Genomic DNA, 15,536 nt, shown 5'->3' on the forward strand with positions numbered 1-15,536 from the left:
CTGAGCCTGCGCTCCGCAACAAGAGAGGCCGCGATAGTGAGAGGCCCGCGCACTGCAATGAAGAGTGGCCCCCGCTTGCCGCAACTAGAGAAAGCCCTTGCACAGAAACGAAGACCCAACACAGCCAAAAATAAATATAAAAATAAATAAATAAATTTAAAAAAAAAACAAACAAAAAAACTCAACCATAGGAAAATAAATAATCCAATTTAAAAATGGACAAAAATTATGAGCTGATGTCTCACCAAAGATGATATACAGATATATGCAAATAGGCATATGAAAAGTTGTTCAACGTCATAGGTCATCAGTGAGCTGCACATTAAAACAATAATGGGATACCTCTACATACCTATTAGAATGTCTAAAATCCAAGACAGTGACAACACCAAATGCTGCTGAGGATGTGGAGCAATAGGAGCTCTCATTCATTGCTGGTGGGAATGCAAAATGATAAAGCCGCTTTGGAAGACAATCTGAAAAGGCCATATGCTGTATGATTGCAACTATGTGGCATTGTGGAAAAGGCAAAACTATAGAGATCAGTAAAAAGATGGTAGTGGCCAGGGGTGGGGAGTAAGGATGAAAAGGTGAAACACAAAGCGTGATTTTTTAGGAGGGTGAAACTATTTTGTATGATACTGTAATGATGGATATGTCATATTATGCATTTGTAAAAAGCCATAGAACTGTACAACACAGAGTGAGCCCTAACGTAAGGTAATGGATTCTGGTTAGGAATAGTGTTTCACTCTTGATCATCAATGGTAACAAAGGTACCATCCTCCTGCAAGATGGTAATAATAGGGGAAAATGTGTGTGGAGGGAGGGGACGTAGATGGGAACTTTATTTTTTGTGTGGTTTTTCTCTAAGCATAAGACTGCTCACAAAAAAATAAAGTCTGTTAAACAAAAGAATTGGCCGAAAGCTGGAATATTGTTTAATGAATATCTATAACCATAAACTAATGGCAGTTAATCAGATGCACCTTGACTCAAGCTATATAATTATATATAAATATAAAAGGATTCTGTATCTGTTTTGGATAAAAAGTTAAAGCCAAATAAGAAATAATTGCCAGCAGTTTCGCCTCCAACGCTAAAAAAAGCCAGTAGGGATTATTAGGCACATCCTCTCAAGATACCTAAGAGAGAGCAGAGATGGTCATGTGACCATCTCCCCAGCAACCACTAACCATCTTCTCCCCACTCTCCTCCAGTCTCTGTATGGTGGCTTTGTAATGTGTCCACTTGACTAGGTTGAATGAACTACTTCCTAGAATCACCTTCTGTGTCCAATTATGATGGGCCGGAAGAGATCTTGGGCAAGATTTGGAGGGGAGAAGCGAAGCAGCTGCCGTTTTGTAGATCACACCGGTTGTCACTGGCTGGCTGCTGGCTCATCATGTTTGCATAGGGCAGCAGCCAGGCCAGCAATTGTTTCACCTTCTCCTGGCTCTTCCTTCAACTCCTCCAACTCCTGGGCCATATGTGTGTTGAGCTACAGCTTCTCCTGTGGCTGCTCATACCAACAAGGTCAGAGGCAAGCTTGTTCCAGCTTGTCCTAGCTTCCCCCCATTTTACATCTGTCTTCCCTTCCTAACAACAGCCTGCCCTGTGCACTTCGAGTGCCAGTATCAGACACTAAGACACCAATATTAAGGACTGCTTAATGACTCCACCAGTTGTATAAAATCAAATCCCTGTTTATCTATCTATTGATCTATCTGTCTGATATATCTCCCCTAGTGGTTCAGCCTCTCTGATTGAACCCTGATACAAGGAGGATACCGAGGCCAGGGCATGGAACCAGGGCAGGGGATGATAGGACTGAAGCACTGCAGGGGGCTGGTGGAGGTAATGATCGGGCTGAATGGAGGGAACTTATCCCTAGGTTAAGACCATTCCAGAGAGGAAAGCAGTGTTCTCATTGGGACAGTACCTGTCAAGACTCTCTCCCTCTCACATCTGAGCTTTTATTCCTGTTGTGCCCCCCTAACTCAATTACCCTTCTTTCTTATCTTCAAAGGCTACCTCCTCCTCATCCTTTAGATCTTCCCCCTTTATTTATTTATTTATTTAAAATTTGAATTATAGGGAATTCCCTGGCGGTCCCATGGTTAGGACTCCATGCTCTCACTGCCAAGGGCCCGGGTTCAATCCCTGGTTGGGGAACTAAAATCCCACAAGCTGCAAAGCGTGGCAAGAAAAAAAACAAATTGAATTATAATTAACATACACTATTATGTTAGTTTCAGGTATACAATATAATGATTTGATATTTTTATACATTATGAAATGATCGTCACAATAAGTCCAGTTACTATCTTTCACCATACAAAGTTGTTACCATATTATTGGCTAGATTCCATATGCTGTGCATTACACCCCCATGACTTATTTATTTTATAGCAGGAAGTTTATATCTCTTAATCTCTTCCACTTATTTCATCTGTTCCCCCACCAGGTCCCACTGGGGACCACCATTTTGTTCTCTGTATCTAAGAATCTGTTTTTGTTTTGTTTTGTTTGTTCATTTGTTTTGTTTTTAAAAATTCCACATAAAAGTGAAATCATAGTGTTTGTTTTTCTCTGTCGGATTTATTTCACTTAGCATAATACCCTGCAGGTTAATGCATGTTGCTGCAAATGGCAGGAATTCATTTTTTTTTAAATTTATTTTTGGCTGCGTTGGGTCTTCGTTGCTGCGCGTGGGCTATCTCTAGTTGCGGTGAGCGGGGGCTACTCTTCGTTGTGGTGCCCGTGCTTCTCATTGTGGTGGCTTCTCTTGTTGTGGAGCACAGGCTCTAGGTGCGCGGGCTTCAGTAGTTGTGGCTCACGGGCTCAGTAGTTGTGGCTCGCAGGCTCCAGAGCACAGGGTCAGTAGTTGTGGCGTGCGGACTTAGTTGCTCCGCCGCATGTGGGATCTTCCCAGACCAGGGCTCAAACCCATGTCCCCTGCATTGGCAGGCAGATTCTTAACCACTTCCAAGGGAAGTCCCAGGAATTCATTTTTTACAGCTGAGTAATATTCTAATTTGTGTGTGTGTGTGTGTGTGTGCACGCACGTGTGTATCACATTTCCTTTATCTTCTTTATCTGTTAATCTATGGATGGATACCTGGGTTGCTTCTGTATCTTGTCTATTGTAAGTACTGCTTCAGTGAAAATAGGGATACATATATCTTTTCAAATTAGTGTTTTCATCTTCTTCAGATAAATACCCAGAATTGGAATTGCTGGATCATATGGTAGTTGTACTTTTAAATTTGTGGGGAACCTCCATACTGTTTTCCATAGTGGCTTTACCAATTTACATTCGCATCAAAGAGTTCTCTTTTTTCTACATCCTCTCCAGCATATGTTTTTTGTCTTTTTGATAACAGCCATTCTGACAGGTGTGAGGTGATATCTCATTTCGGTTTTGATTTGCATTTCCCTGATGTTGAGCATATTTTCATGTGCCCGTTAGCCATCTGTATGTCTTCTTTGGAAAAATTTCTATTCAGATCTTTGACCCACTTTTTATAAATTTATTTATTTATTTTTATTTATTTATTTATTTTTGGCTACGTTGGGTCTTAGTTGCTGCGCGCGGCCTTTCTCTAGTAATGGCAAGCGGGGGCTACTCTTTGTTGCGGTGCACGGGCTTCTCATTGCAGTGGCTTCTCTTGTTGTGGAGCACAAGCTCTAGGTGCACGGGCTTCAGTAGTTGTGGCACGTGGGCTCAGTAGTTGTGGCTCGTGGGCTCTAGAGCAGAGGCTCAGTAGTTGTGGCACGTGGACTTCGTTGCCTCGCGGCATGTGGGATCTTCCCAGACCAGGGCTTGAACCCATGTCCCCTGCATTGGCAGGCAGATTCTTAACCACTATGCCACCAGGAGAGTCCCTGACCCACTTTTTAAATTGGGTTGTTTGTTATTTTGATATTGAATTGTATGAGTTCTTTGTATATTTTGTATATCAACCCCATGTTGGATATATTGTTTTGCAAATATCTTCTTTCATTCAGTAGTTTGCCTTTTTGTGCTTTTGGTGGATTCCTTTGTTGTGCAAAGCTTTTTAGTTTGATGTAGTCCCACTTGTTTATTTTTGCTTTTGTTTCCCTTGCCTGAGGAGACACCAAAAAAAATATTGCTGACTGATGTCAAGAGTGTACTGTCTATGTTTTCTTCTAGGTGTTTTATGATTTCAGGTCTTACATTTAAGTCTTTAATCCATTTTGAGTTTATTTTTATATATGGTATAAGAAAGTGGTCATTTTCATTCCTTTGCATGTAGCTGTACAATTTTTCCAACACCATTTATCGAAGAGACTGTGTTTTCCCCATTGTATTTTCTTGCCTCCTTTGTTGTAGATTAATTGACCATATGAGGGTGGGTTTATTTCTGTGCTCTCTATTTTGTTCCATTGATATGTGTCTGTTTTTCTACCAGCACCATAGCTGTTTTGATTAATAGCTTTGTAGTATAGTTTCAAGTCTAGGAGCATGATACCTTCAGCTTTGTTCTTCTTTCTCAAGACTGGCTATTTGGGGTCTTTGGTGGTTTTATACAAATTTTAGGATTATTTTTTCTAGTTATGTGAAAAATGCCATTGGCATTTGATAGAGATTGCATTGAACATGTAGATTGCTTTGGGTAGTAAGGACATTTTAATGATGTTGATTCTTCCAATCCATGAGCATGGTATATCTTTCCTTTTATTTGTGTCATCTTCAGTTTTTTTCCTCAGTGTCTTACAGTTTTTAGAGTACAGTTTTTTTTTTACCTCCTTGGTTAAATTTATTCCTAGGTATTTTATACTTTTTGATGCCTTTGTAAATAGGATTTTTTTCTTCATTTCTCTTTTTGATAGTTCATTATTAGTATATAGAAATGCAACAGATTTCTGGATCATATGGTAGTTTTATTTTTAGTTTTTTAAGGAACCTCCATGCTGTTCTCCATAGTGGCTGCACTAATTTACATTTCCACCAACAGTGTGTGAGGGTTCCCTTTTCTCCATATCCTCTCCAGCATTTGTTATTTGTAGACTTTCTGATGATAGCCTTTCATACCGATGTGAGGTGATCCCTCACTATGGTTTTGATTTGCATTTCTCTAATAATTAGTGATGCTGAGCATCTTTTCATGTGCCTGTTAGCCATCTGTATGTCTTCTTTGGAAAAATGTCTATTTAGGTCTTCTGCCTACTCTTTGGTTGGATTGTTTGGGTTTTGTGCCTTTTTGTTTGTTTGTTTGTTTTTTGATATTGAGTTGTATGAGCTGTTTGTATATTTTGGATATTAACACCTTGTCAGTTCATCATTTCCAAATATTTCCTCCCATTCCATAGCTTGTATTTTTGTTTTCTTGATGGTTTCCTTTGCTGTGCAAAAGTTTTTAGGTTTAATTAGGTTCATTTGTTTATTTTTGCTTTTATTTCTTTTGCATTAGGAGACTGATCCAAGAAAATATTGTTATGATTTATGTCAAAGAGTGTTCCACCTATGTTCTCTTCTAGGAGTTTTATGGTTTCAGGTCTTACATTTAGTTCTTTAAACCATTTTGAGTTTATTTTTGTATATGTTGTGAGGGAATGTTCTAATCTCATTGTTTTACATGTGGCTATCCAGCTTTCCCAGGACTGCTTGTTGAAGAGACTGTCTTTTTTCCATTGTATATTGTATTAATTGACCATAGGTGTGTGGGTTTATTTCTGGGCTCTCTATTCTGTTCCATTGATCTATGTGTCTATTTTTTTTAATGCCAATACTTTGCTGTTTTGATTACTGTAGCTTTGTAATATAGTCTGAAGTCTGGGAGGGTTACACTGCCAGCTCTGTTCTTTTTTCTTGGGATTGCTTTGGCAACTTGGGGTCTTTTGTGGTTGCATGTAAAGTTTAAGATTATTTGTTTTATTTCTGTGAAAAACATCATAGGTTTTTTGATACAGATTGCATTAAATCTGTAGATTGCTTTGGGTAGTATGGCTATTTTAATATTAATTCTTCCAATCCAAGAGCATGGAATATCTTTCTATTTTTTTGAATCATCTTCAGTTTCATCAGTGTTTTATAGTTTTCAGAGTATGGGTCTTTCACCTCCTTGGTTAAGTTTATTCTTAGGTATTTTATTCTATTTTTTGAGGTGATTTTAACTGGGATTTTTTGTTTTTTTTTTACTTTGAGTCTCTCTTTGTCTTTAACTTTTGCCATTTTAATTATAATATGTCTTGGTGTGGATCTCTTTGGGTTCATCTTGTTTGGGACTATGATTCCTGGACTTGGATGTCTGTTTCCTTCTGCAGGTTAAGATCAATTTTGGCTCTTATTTCTTAAAATTAGTTTTCCATCCCTTTCTCTCTCTCTCATCCTTCTGGGACCCCCATAATGTGAATGTTAATAAGTTTGATATTGTCCCAGAGGTCCCGTAAAACCTCCTCATTAAAAAAAATTTTTTTTCTTTTTGCTGATATGATTGGGTGATTTCCACTATTTTGTCTTCCAGATCACTTATCTGTTCTGTATCATCTGATCTGCTACTGATTCCCTCTAGTGTATTTTTTATTTCAATTATTGTATCTTTCAGCTCTGATTGGTTCTTTCTTACATTTTCTAACTCTTTGTTGAAGTTCACACTGAGTTCATCCATTCTTCTGCTGAGTTCAGTAAGCATTGTTATGACCATTGCTTTTAAGTCTTTATTGGATAAATTAGTTATCTCCATTTAATTAGGGTTTTTTCCCCTGGGGTTTTATCTTGTTCTTTTTTGGAGAATATATCCCTCTGTCTCCTCATTTTGTTTGACTTTCTATGTTTGTTTCTATGAATTAGATGAACCAGCTACCTCTCTCAGTCTGGAAGGAACAGCCTTGTGAAGGAGCATCCCCCATGTTGACTGCCTGTGCCAGGTGGCTTTGGCAGGCTTGCTGGAGGAGAAGTGGGCATGGGCTGGGGTTAGTCTCAGGGCACTCTGTGCTGGCGTCCTTGGCAGTTAGCTGGAGGCTAGCGTGGGCCAGAGGAAACACTGGAGCATGTTGTGCCAGGGCCTCCTTGGTGGACAGCTGCAGCTGGAGCACGTGTGGGCTGGGGGATCAAACAGTGGCACTTGCTGGCACCTTCAATCCTGGAGAGAGTTCCAGCAGCTCCCCACCCATTTGGCAGGTACTCTAAGGTTAGTAGTTGGATTTCTTTCTGCATAGTCCAAGTGCCCTTTAAACTGCTGGTTTTTTTTTTTTTTTTTCCCTGTGTCCCAGGATGGGTGAGTCTGCACTCAGGCCCTTCAGTCATATCCCTCTCTACTGCAGGTTACCATGTCAGGGGTGGGGTTCCTATGGGTTCCCAGAGAACCCATGGGGTTCTCTGTCTTTCCTATACATTTCTATGTGGTCCCTCTATGTGCAGAAGCTATTCAATCAGCCCTCAGGTCTTCTTTAGGAGGAATTTCTCTATATGTAGGTGTATATTCGGTGTGTCCAAGGGAGGAGGTGGGTTCAGAGTCTTCCTATGCTGCCATCTTGGACCCCTCCCCTTCGTCCTTAGGTTTTAACTTAGATGTGCCCTCCCAGGCTAGAATTCTCTAAGCTCAGCCTCCTGGCTGGTTGGATAACCTCCTCCGGACTGTCACATGTAAGCCTCTTTTTGATGACAAATGTCTGAAAACTCAAAGTAGTAGTGCCCCCAAACAAGAAATATTGTGGTTCACATGATTTTAAAGTGTGTATTGGTTCATACTGATTTAGGTGAGGTGTGATCCAGTAGCTCAGACACTGGAAGGCAGTTATTATAAGCAAATGCTCTGCAGTGTGACTGACTGGGTTTGAATCCTGACTCCGCCACCTACAGACTGGGTGAACTTGGGCAAGTCTCTCAATCTTCCTGGCCTCAGTTTCCTCATTTATGAATTGGGTACAATAATAATACCTACTTTTCAGTGTTGTCATGGGGTTTAAATAAGATAATATGCATAACCTCCTTGAACCGTGATTGACACAGTTGACTGCTCAGTGGATATGATGATGATGATGATCCTGATGAGGAGGACCCAGTTTCCTGCTCCACTTCCTAGTACTTGCTTCTTCCTTGGCTCCTCCTTCATCCTGGCAGCCCCAGGCTCTTTCATGTGGTTGTAGAATGGTTTCCCCTGCCCTTGTGAGGTGAGAGAGAAAGATGTGGTTTTAGAGACTAACATGGAAGAGATAGGCTGCTTCCATAAGCTCTGTAAACCATTTATTTAAGTCTTATTGGCTCACATGCCCACTGCTGAACCAATCTCTGAGCCAGAATATGATTCCTCAAACTTATAATGGCTGCTACACTATACCTCCCAGGCTTGTTTCTCACCTCCTTCTCCAGCTCAGACAAGGGCAGCTCTGTCCTTCCAGCTCCTGAGGCCAAAAATCCCTCTTTTCCTCTTACGCTCATATTATGCTTCAGTAATTCCTGTTACTGTACCTTTAAAATTCATCAAGACTTTTCCTTTTCCACTTCCCCTACTCTGGCCCGATATTCCATCACCTTCCATCTGGACTTCCACAGTAGTCTCCCCGCTGTAACTTTTCTCCTACAGTCTGCTCCCCTCCGGAGTCATAGAGAGCCAGTAACACCTGAGTCAGCTCATGTCACTCATCTGTTCAAAGTCTGTTCATGTCACTCGGAGTAAAGTAAGCTCTCTTCTGTCTTACTTTCCATTATCTCCCTGATTTCATCTCCAACCAGTCCCTGCCTTGCTCACTGCATTTCGGCTACAGTGTCCTCCTTACTATATCTCAGAAATATCAGACATGCTCCTCCCTCCAGGCCTTTGAACTAGCAGTTCCGTCTGCCTGGGACACTCTTCACCTAGATATCTGTACCTAGTTTCCTCACTTAAGTCCTACAAGACTTAGATCAAAAGTCAGCATTACCTGCCTCCCTATTTAAAACTACAGCCCCTCCCTCATCTTCAGTACTTCCAATCATCCTTACTCTGCTTTACTTCTTCCCACAGGACTCTCAATATTTTACTACTTACTATGTTTATTACCTTTCACACCCCACCAACATGTGAGATCCATGAGGTTGGATTTTTTGGTTTGTTTTGTTCAGTAATATGTCCCCTGTGCCTGGCACAACAATAGATGCACAATAAAAACTTGCTGAATGAAAGAATAAATGAAAGAACAACTCACAGGCCTGTCTGGTGGTGAGTTGGCCTTTCCCACTGGACTGTGGATTTCCTGAGGGCAGGGATGGGGTCTGTCTTGGTCACTGCTGTGTGTCCAGCATCACCCAACACAGAGCCAGGCATGGAGGGGGTTGGGAGGTCCTACAGGTGGGCAGCTGTATGTCTGTAAAATATTCCTGTGAGCAGATCTGTGAGAACCAGTGTTGAGTTTCCTCTTCAGGAGAGGTAGAAATGGGGGACATCTTTGAGACTTTCATAAGCACCTATGAGGATTCTTACCAGGAGAAAGAGAGAACCCCACCTATTTTGGAGAGTGGGAGATGTGTGACATTACTTACTGTCACATTGGCCTCCTTTTTGTTCCTTGAATTGCCAAGCTCATTCCAGCTTATGGACCTTTCCACTTGCTATTCCCACTCTGTGGGAACTCTGTTCTCACGGTTCTTGGAACAGCTCTCACACTTTGGCTTCAGCTCAAGGAAGATCTTAGAAAGATGTCCATTGGCTGCCCAGTCCAGGACTACATTTCCCAGAGGCCCCTGTGTTCAGTTGAGGCCATGAGATTAGTTCTGTCCAGTGGACTGAGAGCAAACGTGATAGTTGGTAGTTTAGGGCCAAAACTTGATTTAAAAAAAAATTTTTTTTTTACCCTGCTTTATTGAGGTACAATTGACAAAAAATTGTAATGTATTTTAAAGTGTACAACATGGTGATTTGATATATGTATCATTGTGAAGTTATTACCACAATCAAGTTAAATAACATCACCTCACCTTTGTTTTTGTCTTTGTTTTTGGTGAGAATGCTTAAGATCTACTCTCTTAGCAAATTTTAAGTGTACAATACAGTATTGTTAATCATAGTCACCATGTTATACACTAGATCCTCAGACCTTATTCATCTTATAACTGAAAGTTTTTACCCTTTTACCAGCCTGTCCCTATTTCCCCCACCCCCAGTCCCTGGCAACCACCATTCTACTTTCTGTTCTTATGAGTTTGGCTGTTTTAGATTCCACATATAAGTGATATCATACAGTATTGTTTTTCTCAGCCTTATTTCACTTAGCATAATGCCATCAAGTTTCATTCATATTGTTGCAAATGGCAGGAGTTCATATTTCTCATGGCTTAATATTCCTTTGTACATAGATACCAAATCCTCTGTATCCCTTAGTCTGTTGATGGACACTTAGGACGTTTCCATATCTTGGCTGTTATGAATAATGCTGCATTGAATGTGGGAGTCCAGATATCTCTTTTAGACAGTAATTTTATTTCCTTTGGATATACACCCAGAAGTGAGATTGCTGATTCCTATGGTAGTTCTATTTTTAAATGTTTGAGGAGCTTCCATCCTGTTTTCCATAGTGGCTCTACAAATTTACATTCCACCAACAGTGCACAAGTGTTCACTTTCTTTTTTTATTTTTTGGGCTGCATTGGGTCTTAGTTGTGGCTCAGGTCATAGTTGCGGCACGCGGGGCCTTGGTTGAGGTGCGCAGGCTTCTCTCTAGTTGTGGTGCACGGGCTCCAGGGTGCATGGGCTCTGTAGTTGTGGCACGCGGGGTCCAGGGCACGTAGGCTCTGTAGTTTGTGGCACACGGGCTCCCTCACTGAGGCACGCAAGCTCAGTAGTTGTGGCCTGAGGGCTTAGTTGCCCTGAGGCATGTGGGATATTAGTTCCCCAGCCAGGGATCGAACCTGCGTCCCTTGCACTGGAAGGCGGATTCTTTACCACTGGACCACCAGGGAAGTCCCAAGGGTTCACTTTCAAGTCAAGGCTTTTAAGAAACATGTGAGGGTTTTCCATTCTCATCTTATGCCTGGACTCAAAGAATTCTGAGTCCTTAAGAGATGGTGGAATCACCACGTGGAAGGAGCCTGGATCCCTTGCCCACATTGGCAGGTTCTGTGAGTGAGAAATAAACTTCTATTTTGTGAACTACTAAATGGTAGGGTTTATTTGTTACAGCCGCTAGCATGACCCTAAACAATATACCTTCTAGACTTTTGCTCTCTAGCCCAGTGCATCTCAAACTATTTGTGGTTGTGTAGTAGGACCTGTTTTTTGATATCTCCCAATCTGTCATGGACTGATCCTTTTGGTCTATACCCTGTTCAACAAGATAAGTCTATTTCAAATACTTGAATGTCATAACAATGTCAAATTGCTATAAGTTTTAAAGCACCTACTGGCAATTTCTGCCCTTATCTTGTTGCAGACTATTATTAGTGGTAGACCAGTACTGGCACTGCTGTAGCTTATTACCCTGTTTTATTTTTCTTCATAACATTCACCATTCCCTGTAATTATGTATTTAGAGGTCTATTTGTTTATGGTTTTCTTCCCCACTAGAGTGTGGGGAAGCTTACTAGATGTAAGCTCTATGAGAAAGGGATCTTATTTATGTTGCTCTGTTGCGACTCTAGTTCCTAGTACACTGCCTGGTACATCATAAGTGCTCAGAAAGTATTTGTTGAATGATGAATAAATCTCGAACTTGGTGGGTAGAGGGGAGAGGAGGCAAGCCATACCTATTACAGAAGCTCTCTACAATCAAAATTCCAAATTCCAACTAGTTCACTGACGGTTGCTGACTCCCTAGTTTTCTGGTAGACCATAATACCCCAGATTGGGTCTGGCCTCTTACAACCTACCTCCCTAGGTTTCCCCCATTAGAAATCGGACCACTCTATTCTGTCATCGCCTGGTGATATGTCTGTCTTTCACCCTGGTTTATAAGTTCGCAGGGGGTAGGAGTGGTACTTAAGTGGTGACTGCTATGTCCCCTGAGTCAGGCAGCACATTCAAGGCCCTTGGTCAACATAAATAGATTTATGGCATGAATACATGAATGTAGGCAGAGGGGAGACTGCCCTGGGGAATCATTGCCCTACCCTGTCTCCCATGGTCCACATCTTGACAGGGTCCCAGGGTTGGTCTTGAGCTCTGGTCCATGGCTTTCCTGAGCTACCACTTCCTTCCCCCATCAACCACCTCAAGGTGCTGGCTCGGGCTGGCAACACTTGGCACACCAGACATTGAGGGACAGGTGTCTTATTTGGCCCAAATGGATACTTAGAACCAAGGTAAGTAACAGTTTTGGATATATTTGCTGTTTTTCATGAGCTGGAGAGGAAGTTACCGAGAAAGTAAGTCTGTCATGCAGAAAAGCAACAAGATGAGTATGATGATACTTCCCATAACAATCCCCAGGACTGCAATGTAGAAGACTTGGTGGGAGGTCTCGGCTGCCATGGCTCGGTCATTCCATTTGTTGCTGTGCCTTGTCTGATTTGAGGGGAGAGGCAGAACAGGAATAGATGGGCTTAAAAAGGTTATTGTACAGAGTGGGGTGGTGGTGAGCCATAGGACTGTACGAACACAGGGTGGAGACCTAAACCCATAGGCGGGAAACAAGGAAGAATTTGAGTCAGCATTAGGGGCAGGATGGAGAGTGAGGGTAGGTAAGGATTGGCATGACTCAGACTCCTACCTGGATAGAGAAGATCAGTGCTACAATGCCTATGGGAAAACACAGGATGAAGGCCAAAATGGACAGGCACATATGGTCTTTGGGGGGCTTGGCACGTGAAATTTCAAACTCCTGGAAGTAGGAAGTGGGTTATGGCTCAGTATGGCTTCTGGATTCTAACATCCCCTCTGACTTCTTCCCTTTCACCTTCCTTGGCTCCTGTAAAATCTTCACTGACACCTTTAAAACGCTCACAGACTCCCACCACATTCCCTCTAACCTCTCCCTATTCCCTTTAATACCTCTGTGTCCTCTAGAACTCCTGGCCCCCACTCTGCCCCTATGCCCTATAATCCCTCTCAGTTCTTTGCAACCCTTTCCCCGTCTCCTGTAAACTCCTCCCTGTCTTCTATAACTGCCTTTCAGATCCCTAAGCACGTCTCACTTGGCCCCTTCCACTGTTCCCACAGAATCGTTTACTGACTCTGATGACTCTCACTTGGCCTCCCTGAAAACTCAGCTGATTCACTATAGCACTTTGTTTCTATAAAACCCTCATCGTCCCCCGAGCAACCTTCTCTTTGTCCCTATTAACCACCCTACTAAGAAGTCCCTCACTCAACACTTTAACACTCTAACTTTTCATGTGTAAAACCTTCATTGTGCCTGTGTAAAATTCTCAACTTATAAAAATTTCTAATGACCTTAGTGGCTCTCTTCTTGTCCCATTTATAATATTCCTCACTTTGTCCCTATGAATCTTTCATGGTTCTGCTATGACCCTTATTGTTCACCCATAAACTCCTCCCCACCCCCATAATCTCTCACTTGTCTCCTCTAAGACCTTTGAACAACTATGAACTCCAAGTCCTCTCCTTGTCCACTGATAGCCTCTTCTCTGTCCCCTAATAAAGACCCGCCCTGTTCCTCCTAACACCTTCTCTTTACCCCTGAAATCAGCTTCATGACCCTGCGAACTCCCTGTACACTTATGACAGCAGCCTTCCTGTTCTCCTAGACCCGTGCTCCCTTTAAATACTTAACACCCTGTCATCCCCTTATGAAACACTCTTTGTCCCCTCATTCCCCTCAACCCATGCTAGCTCTCTTCCTCCCACCCTGTCCCCCCGTAAATTCCCTCGCTGCCCCCTCAAACACCCCCATTAGGGCATCTGGATCTGGCTACATGGAGCCTCTCCCTCGCTCCAACCCGCCAGGGATTGCCATGGTGACCACGCAGGCCCCGCCTCTTATCCTGTATCTTCTCCTATTGGCTGATTGGAAGTTGCATGTTGGGGTGGGGAAGCCAATACGAACCTGGCGGCTGATTGGTCTAATGCAGTGAGGGTCCTTCCTAATCTCTCAGATGATTGATCAATTCTGGGAGTTATTTTTACTGCAGTTTAGTTTTGAGGGTTATTTATGTGTACCCGATACAAGCCCTTAGTCAGATATGTGATCTGCAATTACTATGTTTGGGTCTTTAATTTATCTTTTTATTTTCTGTCATTGGCAGAGCAAAAGTTTTTAATATTGTTAGAGTATAATTTTTTTTTCTTTTAGGGACGTGCTTTTGGTATTATGTTTAAGAACTCTTTGCCTAACCCGGTGTCAGAAATATTTTCTCCTGTTTTCTTCTAAATGTTTAATAGATTTACATTATATATTTGATTGTTAATCTGAGACATGTCTTATTTTCTAATATAAGCATCTGAGGGTGGGCCCTAATGCAATATGACTGGTGTCCTTAAAAGAAGAGATTAGGGTACAAACAACACAGACAGAGGGACAACCATGTGAGGACACAGCTAGAAGGTGGCCATCTGCAAGCCATAGAGCCAGGCTTCAGAAGAAACCAAGCCTGCTGGCACCTTGATCTTGGACTTTCAGCTTCCAAAATTGTGAGAAAATGAATATCAATTGTTTGAACCTCTTGGTCTGTGGCATTTTGTCCTGGCAGCCCTAGCAAACTAATACAAGAGGCGTACCTATCCCTGGACAATTTCTGGACACCTTCTAGCTGCTACAAGAACTTCAGGGTAAACTTAGGCAGAAATATCCAGGCACCTAACAGGAAAACAAGACAACTCCAAAGACAGTGACAAAAACCTCTCCAAACGTCTTAGCCAGAGAAGCCTACAAGATGCATCTTACATATTAAAGTTGGGGAATTCCTTAATGATTTTGTATATGAAGCTCTTCTTCAGCTCCTAGAAAATCCCAGCTGACTCACTAACAGCCTCACAGAGAGCCATCGTACTCCTCATTGACCTTCGATGACACCTGGAGCTGTTTCCCTGTCACCCCACAACAACCTCCTGTAAGACTCTCCCTTTGCTGTAGTACGCCCACCAAGGCCACACAGCCTGCCTTGATCCCTTCTCACACTCTTCACACTAACATCCCTGACTTGCTAAACAAAATGTGATAGCCCCCTAACCCTCATGCACAGCGAGAAACAACTTCACCAACCTCATGTGAGAGCCTTCACTGTTGTCCTGTGAGGACAAGTGGGCCGCTGTAACACATCCCCAGACCCTCCCTAACATTGTCAGTAACCTCTTCATTTTGCTCACCAACCATTTATAACATCTCTGGCACCTACAAGTCTTCACTACCTGCAGTTACCTCTGGACTGATACCCTCTATGAATGCTCTCCACAGATCATCCAGAGCACCCCCAGTGACCAAGCCAAAAACCCCAGGCTGACTCCCATCTAGTTTGCACTTTCTCTTACAAAAGCCCACTTACCTCTAATGACAGCCCTCAGTGAGCCAGTTTAACAGCCCACTTGCCCTGATATAGCCAGTCTTTCCTGACGTGGTCCCTCTGTCCCGATATGACCCCTTTGTACTATTATGATAACTTCACTGTCCTCCATAACCCCAAATGTTCTGATTTCCCCCCA

The sequence above is a fragment of the Balaenoptera musculus genome, chromosome 19 (assembly GCF_009873245.2).
Source record: "Balaenoptera musculus isolate JJ_BM4_2016_0621 chromosome 19, mBalMus1.pri.v3, whole genome shotgun sequence".
In the NCBI taxonomy this organism is placed as follows: Eukaryota; Metazoa; Chordata; class Mammalia; order Artiodactyla; family Balaenopteridae; genus Balaenoptera; species Balaenoptera musculus.